Genomic DNA, 17,348 nt, shown 5'->3' on the forward strand with positions numbered 1-17,348 from the left:
AAAACTAAGATAGGGCATTTTTGTTTTTGAAGGTACCACTGCTGAAGCAAAATAATGTGGTGTAATCATCATTCCCACGTTAAAACTCCTTTCTTAGAGATGAGAAGCAATATATATATTTAAGAGACAGTGGGTAAGGTGCCCATTCTTTTGCCTTATTCTGAAACCGAAATGGAAGAGGTTTTAAGCATCTTGCACAAAGGTCTTTGCAGAAAAATAACAACATCTCTGCTGATGATTTCTCCATTAGAAACGCCACATTACTGGAAACATTGCTATATGACCTGAAGAATAATTTTTTTTTTCCTCTGCCATTTTAGAGACACTCACAATTTGAGAGGTATTTCATTGGAAATATTTTTTTTTTCCCCTCTGTAAAACAGCCTTTCAGCTTTACTTGGAATAGAAGAAATACAAAAGCCTTTCTTGGCCTAACAGGAAAAGGTTTGGAGAAACACACAGCAGTCCTTCCTTCAGCTTGGCCACCACAAACCTAACATAATAATTACAATTTTAGGCATATCATACCAGATAGTTATGAGTTGTAGATCTGACTGCAAATTTCTGAGTGATGGAACTCTGTCATTGTCAGTGCTAAATTCAAGAGAGGACATGAGGAAGTGTAGAAGAGGAAAATGGCTTCAGAAAAGACTTAAATTCATCCTGTGCCTGGCTGAATCAGGACCTAAATTCCTCAAAACTGCAATTCCAGAGCATAATACAGGAAATATTTGTTGAAAATAAATAAACCGAGATACACAGAAGAGGTCCACATACAGTTTCAGTAATGATATTAAGTAATAAATCAGTAATAGTTACTCCAGAACACTAACAATACCATATTATTTTTCCATTGTACTATTTTAGGAATACCTTGGAAACCACAAGATAAGTGTTTTCTGGCCTCATCAAAAAGGTTAGGGTGAAGAGCCCTTGTGTGAAAAGTTTTGAGTGATAGAATATGTTTAAATTGTTACAAATGTTTATAAAAGTGCTTCTAGGCATAAAGATGATGACTGAAATCATACATGGGATCCGTTGAAGACAGCTCTCTTATTGTTAAAGAACTCTTTTCTCACAAGTTTTTTTTTTTTTTCTACTTTCATCTCATTTTCCAGAGACAGTTTGAAAGAGGACTGCTTCTTTTCTTCCTTGTTTTATGAAAGTGCCTTTATACATTAGCAAAGTGCTTTAATAACACGCACTTTGTAAAAGTCAAAAGTGCTCTATTACCCCTAAGTATAGAAGTAAATAGCACTTGTTTTAATTGAAAACATCAAACTTTTGTAGCTCTAAACACATCAAAGACACATCCATTTGTGCATGTGTTCCAAAAGGTGAATTCCACTGCTTTTAGGCAGACTGCAAAAGAATCAAGCTTATTAGAGCTATGAGAAATTTTCAAATTGAAATGCCTTTCAACCTTCAAGTGGTTAAAATATGGAAATGGTTAATGCATTTAGCATGTGAAGCCACTTTGAAATAGTGAGTGGTTTAACCAATTATCCCCATCAGCTGAGATGTGCCAACTGACCACAGACACTGTCTTAGGTCAGTCTGATTTCAAGGTAACACATAGTGCCTTACATTTTAATGAAACAGGTTAATCCATAGGTTAACTAGCAAAGGGGGATTTAAGCTGTTGTGTTTTACTTTACAGGAGCATGCATTCAGCCTGTTGCTGTAGCTTGATTGAAGGACAATATGATTTTGATCCACTGTAACTTGACATTTCTTCAAGTGTACTTAAACTTTATATACACAGAAAAGTGTAGTGATTTACTTAGTGTCAGTGTAACAAAACTACTTCTAAACTCATTTATCTTCCAGCCTTCAAGGCAAAACTTAAATGGCTTAAGGAGTGTCTTATATTTAGTTGGTCAGTTATTAACTTAACCTGAAATAAGATAATGTCTCACAGTAGGGGTAAAGAAGTGCCCAGAGTGATTTCTGAGCCAAATTGAGTTACATTGATAAAGCTTTTCAGACCAGATGAGGGCTACTGGCTCTGGCACAGAGTATGGGCAAATGATGAACACAGTCACACAGCCATGGTTTAAGAAGTTACCATCTGTCAGCAGAGCTCTAGTAACTGACTGTGATTAGATTTCATTTTGATTAAACAGCTAATGGAAAGGGGACAAATAAAAGCAAAAATCAATCACATCCCCAACCACCACAATACTAACAGGATTTTAAATATTTGTACAGGATTTGACCTCCTGATTTCTACAGGCTTCTTTTCCCTAAAAGGGTGAGCCTTCTTTTTCAAAAGCTGCCTGTCCACTATTATTTATTTGTATTACCATTTGCCTAGAGGCTTGTGTCAGGACTCCAGGCACGTGGTACCAGCATACACAAGTTACTGTCTTTCTCTGCCTGACAAGGGTGGCAATAGTGCTTGGAGTCCCCACAGAGTAACATCTTGTACACAAACCCCTGATACAACTTCCACACTAGGGCTGTACTACAGCCTTAATGGTGTATGATGCTTCCATGTGGATGAAATCTCCTTCACATATACTCAGGAGAAACTGTACAAGGCTCTATGTCCCCGACAGAGAAGGGATGCTGCAACTACAGGCAGAGCAGATACCAGAATTGAAGTCTCCTGATTCTCAGGGGTACACTGATAATAATTTCTTGTCCTCTGTACCATTAATAGCATAGAAAGTCATAACAAAATTTTCTCTCACTCTTTAAAGTCAAGCTTAACAAGAAAAATACATTTCTTTTTCAACAGAATCGCTAGCTCTCTAAATTCCTTAGTTGCCTGCTGCTGCACTTTGCCGTGTGGGCAGGAGGAGGTATTACATGAAGATTTCTTAAGCATTTTTCAAATCTAAGAGTAGAAATGTATCCGTGCAGAGTACAGACATTTTGGGCAAAATTCTGAGAGTCCAGGGTGAGTAGTCAAATTCTTCATTACTTCAAGCAGGCACATGTTTATTCAAGGTGTTGCCCACAGCACCTAGAACATTCAGCTGGCACCAATCTTTATGATAAGAGGAGCAAGATGTTAAAAAATTAAATCACATTTAGGACCCCTATTTTCAGGTTACTGTAAAAGCCTGTTGAGTCCCCACCAGCTCCCTTTTAAGTGAATAGTGAAGGACCCAGTGTTTGTTACTTTCAGACAGAAGCCACAGTTACAGGTCTGCATTTTGACTTCAGAACATAACCTCAGATGCTCTCTTTGATAAAATTTATTACTGACTTATTATCAATCACCCCTACATAAGGATGCACATAGCATAAGATATACTATATCCCATACAGTATGCAGACCAGGAAAAGATCAAAAAGACAGTCTACACTTTTTTGTACATACCCTTTCAATCTCTTTCTCTTGCTTTGTATCACACCAAAGGTGAGTTGTTTAATTAGAAGAATATCTGTTTAATCAGTTTAGGTCAGGACTAGCTGCTTGCAACTGAGAGGCAGTCTGAATTGCATTGTGGTGTTCCAGCATTGCTCAATAAGTGTGACAGTCAGACATACCTAGAAATAGTCTCAATAAAATAGTTGATGACTTAATGAACACAAAGCAAATATGTGTGGAAAGGTGAAGTGGTCACAGCCAGTCAGGTACAGGTGTGGTCTGGCAAGTGTCTACAATTACCTTACAATTTATCCTAACTCATACAGATGCTAGTAATTCAAGGTACCTTATTAGTAACTCTGGTTACTAATTATCATTACTAACTTGTAAATTAAGTTCTCATTGTGTAAACAAAACAGAATTTCAAAACCAGGCTGCCAAATAGCTGTAAATGTTTGCTCTCCCTTCCCTTTCCCTGCCCCCCAGCCATTCTCTTTCTACTTCATATTTCATTCTTTTATTTACCCAGTCTATTCTCATCCCCTTGCTTTGAGGACTCCTATCTGCAGAGCAAGAACTATGTTTCTGATGACTCAGTACACCACAGCTATGGACTCAGGAACGCAGGTACCAAGTCCTTGTATGTCATCAGCACCGCTGACCTGGCGCTAGCATTTAGTTAGTAGCAAAGGTGGAGTAAAATGTACTAGCTTCATCCTAGCATGGTCGGAGCACACCAAAATTTGGTGAAGCTAATTGGGGTATTTTAATAGTTGTCCTAAGCTCCCTAATTTTCTCCTCCTATGTTGGAGGCTCTTACAAGTCTATAATATGAAGTTACACCTCAGTCATATCAGTGGTAGATCTGGCATCTTTAAGTGTGGTTAGATAATGTTCAGAAGTTTATCTAGCAGTTTGCTACTACAAAAAGAGAGTAGTCCCATTCTGTCTGTCTTTTGTCTTGGCTGTGATGCTTCTCTGATAGCATGGTAAGCCAAATTCAATTTACTAATTCAGTGGAAATCTAACTCAGGTAGAGTTAGGCCTTGACCCATTGTGTTTTCTTCTGTATTAATAAGCAGGGTGAGTTTACCTTGCAGTTAGATGAGCATCAGAGCTGGTAGAAGAGAGAGCGAAGGACTGACAAGCCAGGAAAAAGCACTGTAAACAGTAAAGGTAGGGGCAGAACTGAGCCCCTTTTGGAACCTACAAGCTCTCAGAGGAGCTCAGCTGTGTTGCCTCACTATACATTTAAACCCACAGTCATGGGCTGTTTGAAACTAGACTGTTGAAACACTTTTTGTTTGGCGGGGGGGGGGGAAGGGAGTGCAACACAAAAGAGAAAGCAAGCAAAAAGGTGGTATCAATCAGCTCTTGGGCAATCAAGATCTTAAGCTGTTGCAGCTGTTTCTGCTGTGGGTCTGCCCATGACCTCAGCAGCAGAGGGCTCTGCTAGTGAGTTTGACTTCATGTTTGCAATAGACATATGCACTCCAAGGAATATGCACTCCAAGGTTACTGTTCCACCAGTGTGCAGTGCCTCATTATGCCTTCTTGCTCAGTCCTGTCTCTGGGTCTAATGATACACGTATTTCTGATATAGACAGGATGAGCCTGGGAAAGCAAAGTTTTCTTGGTCTAATTGTAGAACAAGCATCTCTGAGCGTTCATGTGGCTCCAGTCTCCAAGATGATCCAGGTGAAACATTTGCAGAGTGCTCCTCTCTAAGGGAGCCTTTCTCCCAAAGCGAAGCTAATGTTGCATACTACTTGTCAGGGGGCAGCCAGAGTAGCAGCTCTTTAAGGGACTAGAAAGAGGATGACGATCCAGTTAGCAGGACGTGCTGGCCACGAACTGGTCCTACCATCCCTGAGAGAGGTGAGCAGGGCAGGCTTAGGGAGGGTGGGAAGCTGAGCTCAGCCCGGGTTGTCAGGCAAGTTCATGGTGATGAGGCTGATTTGAGGCCACACCAGGACATTAGCTGGCAGGTCAGCCAGCTCGGTGGGGTGAAGTGCCAGGGCAAGGCTGTGGGGAGCTGGAAGTCAGCACTCCTGTGGCAGGGACCAGTGGTCCTGGGATTGGCTGAAACAGGGTCCTGGGCAGGGGTCAGGGGAACCCCAGGGGCAGGACTGGGCAGGAACAGTAAGGTCTATTAGTGCACTTAGTGCCCTGACAGTACCAGTCTTCACACAAGTTCACATCCTTGAGAAAACAAACCCTAAATCAAACTGACAAAGCCTGAAAACGCAGCCAGAATTTTTGTCCCTCAAAGAGAAAAGGGCTAGCAACTCCCAGAGTCCACCTGCCATGTTGCCAGGCCTATAGATCTTCTCCAGGATGGTCCATCCTTGTTCCACCTCTGCCTTCTGAGATAGCTACTGGTTTTCAAAACTCTCTCTTTTGCTGTTCAAGAACTGCAGGGTAGTACCTTTAAAGTTGTCTCTTCAATTTTCCATGCATTTGCTAATACACACATACACATTACCTACCAAGACAAATGCTGAATGCTAGAAACCAGAATAATTGTCAGCAGTGTGAAACTTTGTTTTCAAATACGCAGACATCTATGTTGGTTGCAAGTATTAGAGCTGGCGTGCTTTAAATGTCAACACCATTTTAACATCTATAGAAGTCTGTAGAATTAATGATGAGAGAGATTCTTACTGTAAATGTATTGGAAATGGCAGTGTTCAGTTACCTGAAAATGTTAAAACATTGTCTACTAAGAGCTGACAAGACAATCAGTAGATGCATGCTTTAGTTTGTCAGACATTCAGCCCCCGAAGACCTGTTCCAGCTCACTTTGAGTTCATCTGAATGTTGCGTTCATGGTGCCAAGAGGAGCAGTCTGGCCCAAGATTATAGCGACTTCTGCCCTTGGGAAGACGGGGCGAAACTGTAAATGCCTTGAGGTGATCTGGGGGGGCCTGCAGTCACTGGGTGCTCTGGGTGGTGGTTGCTGCATGAATGCTGCAGCGGTGTAGCCCGTAGTCTCGCCTGTGTGGAGAGGTGCTAAGAAAGCTAAAGTAAAGGCTTTTGGAGAAAGATACCAGGGCACTCTGCCCCTCTGGGAAGCAAAGGGGAGCAGAGTCCATAGGGCTCTTCTCTGAGGGTGCCCTGCCAAAATGCAAACACAGAGAGTTTTAACGCTTTGGAGGCTGTGGATACATCTGTACAACCTTCCAAGTGTTTGTTCAGATGCAAAACGTCAGTGTTCCCAGAGCTAAATAAAATAATTTATGTACTTTCATGTAAATAGCTCTATTACTTTAGATTGTATTGGGTAGTGGAAAATAACCAACAGCCTGTATCATTCAACGCCAGGGCAGATTGCTTTGAGTAATTTCCAGTAGTGACAGGCTATCTTGATAGGATAATTTATGTTTGAATTTCATTCATTTCACAACATAACTTGCTGTTCACCACTGAACTGGACTCTTCCACCACCTCTGAGAGGAAACCAGACCTCTCCTGAATTTGAAGTGTGAGTATGCAGCCGGCTTGTTTTACACACGAGAGACAGCCTTCCACTAATTATCTTGTTTGTGCTTTATGTAACATCCCTCAAAGTAGCTAGTGCATCTGCCAGTTGAAACTTAGTGTAAGTGGTTATTTGAGTTTTAGACTTGGACAATAAAGATGGTACTGCAGCTCAGATCCCCAAATGTCTTCAGAAAGCAAACACAGAAAGGTCACTAAAAGAAATTCACTAATGAGTTTCAACATGCATGCAGAGAATTTTTTTTTTCCAGTTTTCATTCAAGTCTCATTTATCGTTTACTACCATTGACACCATTTATAGTTTAATCTCACGGAATCCAAATTGTCTCCTGCTCACTCCCTTCCTTGCAGCTGCTCATAAGAAGTTTTATTATTTTAAAACTGTTCTGAATCTAGGCAGATGTATAAATATCCTATCCCCCTTCCTCTTGCAAGATCCCCCACACCCCTAACAACAAACCTCTGTGAATTTTCTTCCAGGAGGATGTGTAAGAGAACACCTTGAAAAAAGTTGTTAGACTTTTATATGGTTATTTTATGTGTGCATTTCACTTTGCTGCAGGCAATGGCAGAAGGAAAAAAAAAAAATCAATCCATATTTGTGTGGAATGAAAAGATGAAAAGAAAAAAAAAAAACCTTCCAAAATAATTAGCTGCGTGGTGTAAGGAATGAAATCATCAAAAATACTTGACCTGTTCCCCTGCTGCTGCTGAGCCCTTAAAATATACAAACACATTAAGAAAAATTGTTAGGAAGGTTTATTTCAGAGAATAGGGCTCTTGTTCTGGAGATTAGTGAATGCTAGTCTTTTTCTGAAGCCTGGGACCTCCCCAGTTCCAAATTAGGGGTGAGAGCTTTAAAATGCAACTTAAGCCAAAAATAACATAGCAAGGCATTTCTTTAGAAAAAGGTAAGTGGGTCAACCATTCATTCAGCAATGGATTCAAATGTGGCTACAATGGCCACAACTGAAAAGTTTTATGTATCTATATCTGCATCTATGGCATGTTTGTGTGCATATATATAAAAATACACAAATACATATATTCATATAAACATGTATATGCTTATTTGCCTTTGTGTGAAAATACATTCGCATGTGCGTACATGGTAAAGGTGGTTAATCTCGCATCTCTTCCAAAAGGCGGAATGCTCCTGTTAAGTCTTTGGAAGATGCAGAAAGGAAATGTAGTTGCAATTGGTTTGGTTGGAAGATACTTGAAAAATAGTTTATTTAAAATGGGAGGACTTCTGAATGGCTTAAACATACAGCCTTACCATGACAGTGCATTAACAGTGGCCAACTCCAGCAGGAAAGATTAATATTACTTATAAAAAGCCTGGTGTAGAATGTTTGTTGTACTGCCAAAAACACTGTATAGGAGGTGGTTTTTTTCTGGTCCCTGGCAATGATTTTTGCACAACGTACTGAGTAATCATTGTCTACAATGCATTTTTTTCCACCATAAAACCTGTGGAAGGAATAATATGGCCCTCATTTTTCCTCTAGCTTCTAAGGAGAACTCTAAAATATATACCTCATGCCAGTAGTCCATAAACTCCAGTTGTGCTCAGGCACTATGCAACCTGAGGCTACCAAGATCAATAAAATTATTGAACCCACAAATATTTCTACAGCTAGAATTTTGTGGAAAATTTAGAGAAGCATATATATCTTTATGTAGGAAAAATAGACAAAGAGGGCCGTTGTTGGTAGGAGGAGCAAAGTCTGCTGGATTTAGACTGCAAGACAGTGAAAATCAGAAATGTGATGTTCATGGTTTGATGCCAGAGCAGTATAAATTCAAGATATGCAACACATTTAGGAAATGGATTTAAGGAGGATGGATGACTGGCTCTGGCAATTGCTAATAAGAGACAGAATGTTTCCTGCCAAGGTCACTGGTTTTACTCCATTTCATTATCAATTATTAAATATCTCTTCCTCTTATTTATTAGTTTACAAGTTGTTTTCACACGAGGGACACCATTTGGTGTCCTATGTGAGGTGAATTGTTGATGACAAATCAGGCTCAAAGCAGAGCAGTATCTGTAACAGGAAAACTGTTGTTATCTTGGTAGTAGCTTGCACTCTGCCAAGAGTCTGAAGGGGAAAGACAAGGTCTACGTAGGGATATAGAGCTTGATTATTTTTTTTCTCTCTCTTGCTATATGTGGTGTACTGCATCAATGAGAAAGATAGGTCTTGATTTTTCTATCAGTCTGATACTCCACGTGTGCAATAAACTTCCTCCCAGCATAATAGCAGGGAGTGTACTAGGTGGTCAACAACTGGCTTTCTACTCAGACATGCTCATGTCTAGGGCCACCATACCTTATGAAATAAAAATAATAAATTTTAATTTTTCTTCTTCACCAGAATGGCAGCTTAAATTAGAATTTATGAGATTGAGAGGCAAAAAAGAGATTTGGTCATGTCATAATGGTAAAAAATTAATGAAGAAAAAGGGCAAACTGCTTCAATATTGATATGAAAAACAAGAGCATATTTCAGTTTTTTTTTTTCTCACAGACTTCCTTGTTTAAAGGAAACAGTCTGTGAGGTTCATTAACAAAAATACAGGTATTTCTGGCAAGTCAGTCCTCAAACAAATAATCCTCATTTTTCAGAACAGGTATGGTGTATTATTCCTGTTGCCAAAGGAAAAAAAAATATTACTGAGAGGATGTAAGAGAGCAGAAAATTCAAAGCACCATTGTAGGTGGTGTGAATCTCCCTAAAGGACATGCTGAAACTGTGAGGCTGTGAATAGTTATATGCTTTTGTGGGGGGTGGGGTGGGGGGTGGGGTGTCAGATGGGGTGAGATTTTTGGATCCAGCTGTGCTCATGGATGACATTTCTGTGCTCAGCCTTTTCCTCATTCCTTTATTTTTTGCACTTTGCCATTGGAGTGGCTTGTGTGATTGCTCTTCAACCTGTTTCAGTGATAGAGAAGTGGGTTAGCTTAAAAAATTGGAATACTGTTTGTTGAGGTTATCCCAACTGAAATGAGTTAGTGAATGAGAAGAAGAGAGTATCTCTTGCAAGATGTGAAGAGTCAGACATCTTTGGCAGCTGAGGACATGGATGAGAAAGGGGCGTAGCAGCCAATTCTACTGTTGCAGATGTTTGCAGAGTACAGTTGCTTATGCCAAGAGAAAGTTATAGATAATCATCTTCTAAAACTTGTTGCCTCATTGATCTGGATATCAGGGTGTTGAGGAAGACTGTAAGTTGCATCTGCCAGCTGTATTCATAGTCTTTGACTCCATTCAGGTTGCACTGTAAACGTCAAAGGTAAAGGAAAGCAGTGGCTGAAACACTGAAAAGCCAGAAGGAAAATCACTAGGACTGACCAAGCAGAGGGAAAAATGCATGTTGATTATCTGGACTATATTTAAAAATTACCTTACCAGCTCATGAAAGAAAAGGTCTCCAGGACTGCATTTTAACCCAATTATCGGTATTCCTTTGCTAAACCTGCTATTTCATCAGATTTTCCGTTTTGGAGACTGGAAGGTCAGCTCCGCAATGCTTTCTAGCTCCTCAGTGTCTGTGGCTGCACAATGACTTTGCTTCCTTATTCCTGTCTCCCAGACTGGCATACTGAAGTATCCTTATGCTTCAAGAGCTAGGCACCATGTGCTCCAGCTGCCTGCACTGCAGGGGTTCCTATTCCAGCCACAGGGTTTATTACCAGGCAGCTCATGAGGATGCAGCCCCAGTGCAGACAGCTGCCTGTAAGGTTGTTGTGGGCTTCATTTAGCTTTGAAGTACGTTTGGCTTGCACAGTGCTCTGTAGTAGGACATGTGTTTTCCTCTTTGGATGGGTGGGTTTGGGAGAGAGCAATAAGCCTCACTGCCAAGCATGATGAACCTTTATTCTGATAAATTGAACTGGATACAGACTTTGCTGGCCTCCTTTAACCTATTTTACTGCACAGGTGCCGAAGGCAGTGAGCTTCAGAGCTTCTTTGAAAGCAGATGAGCATTAGAAGAAGAGGAAAGCATTGAAATGTCCAAATCCTGTCCAGTTCTGGAACCAACGCTCAAGCAGCTAAGCAACAAAGCTACTTAAGGTAAACCTATAATCTCATACACTTGAACATCTCCCCCCAGTTTAAATAGGCTGCTTCCAGTGTGCAAAATCTTGCTGACAGTAGCGAACAAAAATGGCCTCAAACTTGCAGCAGATTTTGTTAAATTCATGAATGAAAAGTTGTGTTTACTTCTCTCCTGTTGTCATGGTTTAACCCAGCAGGCAGCTAAAACAACCACACAGCCGATTGCTGACTCCTCCTCCCCAGTGAGATGGCAGAGAGAATTGAAAAGGAAAAAAGTAGAGCTCGTGGGTTGAGATAAAGACAGTTTAATAGGATGGAAAAGGAAGAAGAAGAAGATGATGATGATGATAATAGAATATACAAAACAAGTGATGAACACCACAATTTTTCACCACTCAAAGCCGATGCTCAGCTAGCTCCTGAGCCGCCCCACCTCCCAGCCAACCTCCAGTTATATAGGGAGCATGATGCCATATGGTATGGAATATCCCTTTGGTCAGTTTGGTCAGCTGTCCTGGCTGTGTCCCCTTCCAGCTTCTTGGGCACCCTCTGCCTTCTCGTTGGCAGGCCAGTATGAGAAGCTGAAAAGTCCTTGACTGCTTGGAAACAACTAAAAACATCAGTGTGTTATCAATGTTATTCTCATCCTAAATCCAAAACACAGCACTGTACCAGCTGCTAGAAAGAAAATTAACTCTATCCTTGCTGAAACAGGACACCTGTGTTCACAAGTAACCTATTTTTTCTGATTTAAACCCTGAGCCAGGAAAACAGACTTTCTAATACTTCATAAACAGTTTATACTGGGAGTCTATTTTCCTCTCCCCCTTTCTTTTAATCACCTTCCCAGTGCAATAGGAATGGAATGTTTTTTTAAGCTAGAGATTTTTTTTCATCCTAAATTACAATATAACTGCTGTATTGAAAATGGAAGTGATAGACTGCTTTCTTTCAAAGACAGTACCTCTTCACAGTAAGGAACAGTTTTAAAGGAAGCCAAGGCCTACTTACCTGTTGTGCTGGGAAAAAGAGTTGTGCCCGTTTATTGTGATTTAAATACACCCCTGCAAGATTTACTTATCTGAAGAAGTTAGCAGTGGGCTTTGTGAAAAGAAGGATGTGAGACCAGACAGCCCACTGGTTCTGGTTGGTATGCCTGTTCTGAGGCATTGGTGGCTGGGCTTGTAAATCACGTGAAAAATACGATGAACTGTGAGTACCAGGACTCATGAAATCTGGTTTTCTAGGACGTGCATCTCCTGGCAGCTTGTGAGCTCAGTGTGATATTTTTTCCTACATCTGGGGATTTTAGAAGTACTGTCTTTCTCCTTGTCCCATGTTGATTCTCTGGTGCTGAGTAAGCGTTCAGTTTACTGCAGCCTGTTTCTCACCTGGGACTCTAATCTGCCTCTTTTTCTTCTCCAGGCTATTTTCATTAAACCTGTAGTTATCTGTGAGGTTTCTTCCCTTCTGTCAAGTTAGTTTGAAACTGGTCAATGTTTTAAAGCATTGAGGTTGAAATTGGATGAAATCTAAGTAGATAAAGAAAGCAAGCATGCAATGGGTTGTTTCTTTATGATATCTAGCAAATGTGGCTACGTAAACATTTAGATACACGCAGAACTGATTGCTTACCTGAGACATGATTGGACTAGGCTGGAGATGCTGCCTTTGCATATAGATACATTCAATTTTACATATTACAGGATTACACTATGTTGATATAATTAAAATAGAAAATATCAAGCTGTGCACAATAAATAAAAAAAAAAAAGCCATGTGATTCTTTGAAAATGGACATTACCTTCCTGCCCTCTAAAAACCATGAATGATTACATATCAAAGAGGATTTAAATTAGTTTTAGGAAAAATATTTCTATTACTTCAGTAAAATAGTCTTAGGCTCAACATTTATCTTTTAAAAAATGTTGTTTAGAATGGTCAGGTTTCAAATTTTAGTGTGAAATTCAAGCCATTTCCAGACATAAATGTAACTTGTCATATTCTCATCTTCAGTTGATGTCTGGGGCCACAGGACCACAGCAGAAGAAAGTATGTTATAAATAATACAGACTCCTCACAAGCTCGATGCACAGTGAATGTATGCTCAGCTGATACCAAGCAATTGATAGGCTTTTATTGCCATGTACAGCCGTTCTAACACATCTTAGGAAGAAACATATTCTGTCAGTTGAGCCTTTTTTTTTTTTTTTTAACAAATGACTGAGTTTTGTCTTTTCCTTTCTTAGATGTGGTCTTTATTACGTATTACCTGTTGGGTAATTTCTTTGAAAATATCATGACCTGTAAAATGCATATGCCAGTGTGGATTTTTGATCCCTGCTCTTTGTGTTCCTCACTCTGGATGCATAGACCACCCTGTGAGTTTTGATCCCCAGACAAGCTGCTAAGTCTTAGAGTCATGTTGCTGATGCACATGCTTGAGATTAGGTATACTGCAGGTACAAGATGGTGCTGCTTTAAGTTTTCCTTATTAGTGGTCAGTATTTGTTAGGGCACCTTCAGAAGGAAGGATCTTAAATGCAGTGGAACAAGAGAATTTTAAAAATATTTAACGGCTCATGCTCTTGCATTTATCCTGTTTCCCCCAGTGTTCTCCCCCCCCAGATTATCTTCAGCAGCAAGTGTTTCTGGCAGCCGCCTGCAGAGCCAGAAACAATAGCTGTATTGACTTTAGAAGGAATATGCACATACCTTTCTTGTTGAGATACAGTCCCCTCTGAGTTGTTTGTGTTTCAAAAATAATAAAGGACATATCAAGATTTACTGATGGATGAGCTAGAAAAAGTGATAAATATGAGTATCGATTCACAAATGCCTAGGGTAGGTCCAATCCTGTGAAGACTTACACATGTCACTAAATGTATCTATGAAGGTAGCATCAAAACATCAATAACACTAGTTGGGCAAATAAAGTTATCTACATTATGCACTTGCAAGATCAGTCCCTTTAGTTTCCACAACTAGTAACTGAAAATAGATGTTACTATTCAAGAAATAACCGCTTCTCTTCAGGGAGCTTAACCAGGATGAATTGAAGGGGGGGATAGTTTCATGCTCCTCTGTTTAAGAACACGTAATTGAACTGAAAATGTCAAAAGGACAGAGGCAAGATGGTAAAAAACACCAGAGTGCCTTCTTTGCAAAAAGAAATAGCTTTGTCTTCTTTTCATTTCAGTTGATAGTTAAAAGACAAGTTTATATACTTTAGAGAGAAGGTACTGACAGTTCATGAGAACATGAGATGTTTAAAATTAATAGCATTAAAAACTAGCAGGAATAACCAAATGTCAGCACAAGTTCTTCAGTGAATTTTAAAAAAATAGGTGGGCATGCAGAGGTTACACATTGCAGCCAGGGAGTCCACGGCTGCTGGGGCAGTCCTGGCTTCCCTGGGGTTAAATTGCAAATTGCCACACAATTCAGATGTGTGCAGCGTCACCGTCTTACGCACTGTCCTCAGACCTTCAGCATCCTGGTACCAAATGAGGGACTGTTCTGGAACCGTCACTGAGAGAGAACATACAAGGTGGGAGATCTTCCTGTTGACGGTATTGATGGATAGACTGGATGGGCCATAGATTTTTGTTAATTGCAAACCAGGAGCTCATTAGCTGAATACCCGCAGTATGTGGTGTCTGAAAAGAAGAAAGCAAGTCCAGACCTGACAAGCTTGTTGATGCTGTGCTGGTGGAGGCCGTGCCACAATTTTAAGATGCTGCTCCACAAAACCAGAATGTCTCATGTTCTTTTAGGACTGGCCTACTCACGTAGTCCCCAGCACAGTTTTAGTACTGCCAAAGCCATTTTTTGCTGCCCCTTGAGCTTGCATGTTTGTGGCCTGATCTAAGATCCACCCACAGAGTGTGCATGTGATCACACGTACAGCTCTTGGGCTGAGAAGTCAACTGGTGTTTAGACATGAAGCCAGTGATCATGCAATGATGCAAGTAGTTCAATGTCCTCATGAACACAATTAAATGAAAGACTTGTTATTACGTGAACTGCTATATGCGCTCCCTGCAGCCGCCCTGGTGGATCAGACAAGTACGCTGCTGGCATTTCAGAAGAAATCAGGACAACTGGGGTCCGGATTAAAAACTACGGTCACTGTTGGTGAACTACCTGGTGACTCTCTGCTCAGTCCCAACCACTGTTGTCCGTAGTGTGGCAAAAAACAGTAAAAGACTGTGAACAAGGGAAAAAAGAAACCTCCAAGTCTAGAGCAGAGGGAGAAAGAAGGGAAAACAAACTTTCCCACTCTTTAATTCTCAATTATTTTTAAGAACATCACGACCTCACATGGGAGTAATTCATATTAAATCTGAATTCTCAGATTAAAAAACAAACCCCAAGAGAACCTTCCCTCTTGATAAGTCTGTTTTGCTTCCTGAGTGCTTGTTTAATTGAAGTTTAAGTCAGTAGAAGAGAATCTTTGCTTACCAAAGCCCAGCTAATACTCCAAGTTTTTCTCCCAGCTATAGATTTAGATTGTGACTGACCGTATAGCAGCTGCACAGGGGAATAGGGCATATAAAACCATGTCTTCCCTATGTAGTTCTCTCATCTTAGTGCCAGCTTTCCTTCCATCACACCTGTCTTAAAGGAAGGGAAGGGCAGAGTGTTTGTTGTTTATCAAGAATATTGCAAATACGTTGTTTTTTACAAGTACAAAAGAGAGGCCATGGAAATAGTTGTGCTTCTAAAGCTCTTTGTCCTTAATGATGCACTTAGGGAGGTTTGAAGTACTGTCATAGCCAAGCTCTAGAAATTTCATTTTTAAGCAGTCAGTGAGGGGTGCAGAGTCTTATAGTCAGCTTTCAGTGGCTTGAAGGTAGGATCTATTTTGAGCTTTCAGTGATTAATAGGAACAAGATTGATTTAATTTTCAAAGTCACCATTTCTTGTGACAAAATAGATCCAAGTTATTTAAGCAATGGCTAGGTAGGGTCATGTGCCTAAGAGGCAGCTAAAATACCTACAGTATGATCCAAAGAGAAAATTTTGCATTTTTAATAGGGTTGGGGAAAAAAGCCTCTAACCAATGTTTGTTGCTTTATCACTATTGAATGAAAAGATACGTGTTCAGATTTTAGTAGCCGATATGAAAGCACAAAGGATCATTCCCCATATCCTTGTATCATATAAGTACATGAATTATGTGGGGTTTAAAGTATGACTGTTAGATCACACTGTGGAGACATGATGCCTGGAGCAGCTGGTGTAATTTTGATACCCCCAATAGGTCTGTAGTATGCTAGGCTGTCCTTATCCATACCGTAAGAGGTATGCTGTGGAGCAGGTATTTACTAGTGGGTAGATGCAAAGACTACTCAGTTCCAAGGGGATTAATGGTGTTGGCACTCCCTGTGTGTAGGTGGTATGTGGAAACCTGTAGTAACTCCTTTTGAAATGAAGCAGATACAGGATGGTTTAGCCCATGATACAAAGAAATGGCAGTGTAGGGGGAGCTAAGATACAACTTCAAATCATCAGGGTACCCCAGTGTCTTATTCCTCTTCCTTCTCAGCTTCTGTTTACCTTTGGATTCAGCTGCTTTTGTTTCAGACCAAAGGAGGATTTGGGCACTTAAAAGCTTATCTACTTTTTCCACATATACTAGCTGGTCTAACAAAAGGCTATACCTCTATCATCTTGGCCCTGCTTATGGTGCCTGGATCGTCACATCTACCAGAAAGTTACCTTTTTATCTTTCTTATGTATCCTATAAAATGCAGTAACAAATGCATGGAAAAGGGAAATTCCAATCTGGAAAAAAATCAAGATAAATAATTATCCCAGGTACTCCCTGTATTTTCTGTGAAAAGAAGTATTTTCATTTTTGATTATTTAACACGTGGTATTGGAAATGTAAAATATTTAAAAATAATCAAAGGAAAAAGGCTTTGCTAAAGTTTTGTTCCCAAGTCTCAAACACAATGTTCTAGTATTGTCAGAGCTTTTTTCTTAGGCTGTTTTTTCCAAAACAACTTTATAATACAACTAATTAATTTCTCAAAATGTGTTGATTTTTCAGAGTCATGTATTTAGATGGAATTCACTATGACTCAATGCAAATGGCCTGAAAAACAGGCATTTCTGCTACCTAATATCATAATCACAGAAAGAAATGAGGAAAGAACGTCACAAGCTCTACAAAAATGCAAGAGAAATGATTTGAAAAGCTGACCCAAGCTTGCTACCACACGCCCCTTCCATCACTTACCGGGGCTTTGTTCTGGGAGCTGCGGAAGCACCGGGAGATTCACCATTTCTGGCCTTCATGTCCATCTGTGCTTTGCTCCACTTGGCCTGGGGGATAATACACACTCACCTGAGTGATTTCCACGATATTCCTGAGGCAGATCCTCTACTCTGCATATCTGTAGAGAAAATAAGACATCACCAATATACATGCCTGCTCTGGGTACGGAAAC

The 17,348-nt window shown here is 40.2% G+C and overlaps 1 long non-coding RNA gene across 1 annotated transcript in view; it reads left to right on the plus strand.

Annotated features, from left to right (window-relative positions):
• LOC129202254 (uncharacterized) overlaps positions 1-17,348 on the plus strand; it is a 60,054-nt gene that overhangs the window by 39,627 nt on the left and 3,079 nt on the right. Inside the window, exon 3 of the long non-coding RNA XR_008575662.1 lies at positions 10,771-10,905. This is a non-coding gene — a long non-coding RNA (uncharacterized LOC129202254). The remainder of the gene's footprint in view (positions 1-10,770; positions 10,906-17,348) is intronic.

Source organism: Grus americana, chromosome 2 (genome assembly GCF_028858705.1).
Source record: "Grus americana isolate bGruAme1 chromosome 2, bGruAme1.mat, whole genome shotgun sequence".
Lineage (NCBI taxonomy): Eukaryota > Metazoa > Chordata > Aves > Gruiformes > Gruidae > Grus > Grus americana.